This window comes from Bison bison, unplaced genomic scaffold (genome assembly GCF_000754665.1).
Source record: "Bison bison bison isolate TAMUID 2011002044 unplaced genomic scaffold, Bison_UMD1.0 scf7180017522807, whole genome shotgun sequence".
In the NCBI taxonomy this organism is placed as follows: Eukaryota; Metazoa; Chordata; class Mammalia; order Artiodactyla; family Bovidae; genus Bison; species Bison bison.
The window spans coordinates 1-511 of record NW_011405438.1 but is presented as its reverse complement, the minus strand read 5'-3'; the positions used below and the strand labels follow the sequence as shown (position 1 = coordinate 511).

The following is a 511-nucleotide window of genomic DNA, read 5'->3' as shown; positions in this document are numbered from 1 at the left end:
CTGAATAATCGTTAACATCCTAAAATTTTGCTTTATTTCCATCAATCATCTATATATACATTTTTTCTTTTGAACCATTTGAAAGCAGACATCGAGGCACTTTACCCCCAAAGACTTCAGCATGCATCTCCTCTGAAGAAGACATTCTCCTAGATAACTGCATATCATTACTTAAACTAGTAACAGTAATTTCACACCACCATTTAGTATCCAATCTATATTGAGATGTTTCTAGTTGTCCCAAGAATACACTTTGTGTTGCTTTTTTCTTTTGAACAAGGATTCAATCAAAGAATTACAGGTGGCAGTTAACTGTCTCTTTAGTCTCTTTATGGGCTTCCCTGGTGGCTCAGACGGTAAAGTGTCTGCCTGTAATGCAGGAGACCCAGGTTCGATCCCTGGGTTGGGAAGATCCCCTGGAGAAGGAAGTGGCAACCCACTCCAGTATTCTTGCTTGGAGAACTCCATGGATTGAGGAGCCTGGTAAGCTACAGTCCATGGGGTCGCAAAG

General features: G+C 41.1%; 1 non-coding gene across 1 annotated transcript; it reads left to right on the top strand.

Moving 5' to 3' along the window:
* Positions 1-338: 338 nt before the first annotated feature.
* TRNAY-GUA lies at positions 339-410 on the top strand. Its single transcript has one exon. It is a non-coding gene; the product is annotated as a tRNA-Tyr (tRNA).
* The last annotated feature ends 101 nt before the right edge of the window (positions 411-511 follow it).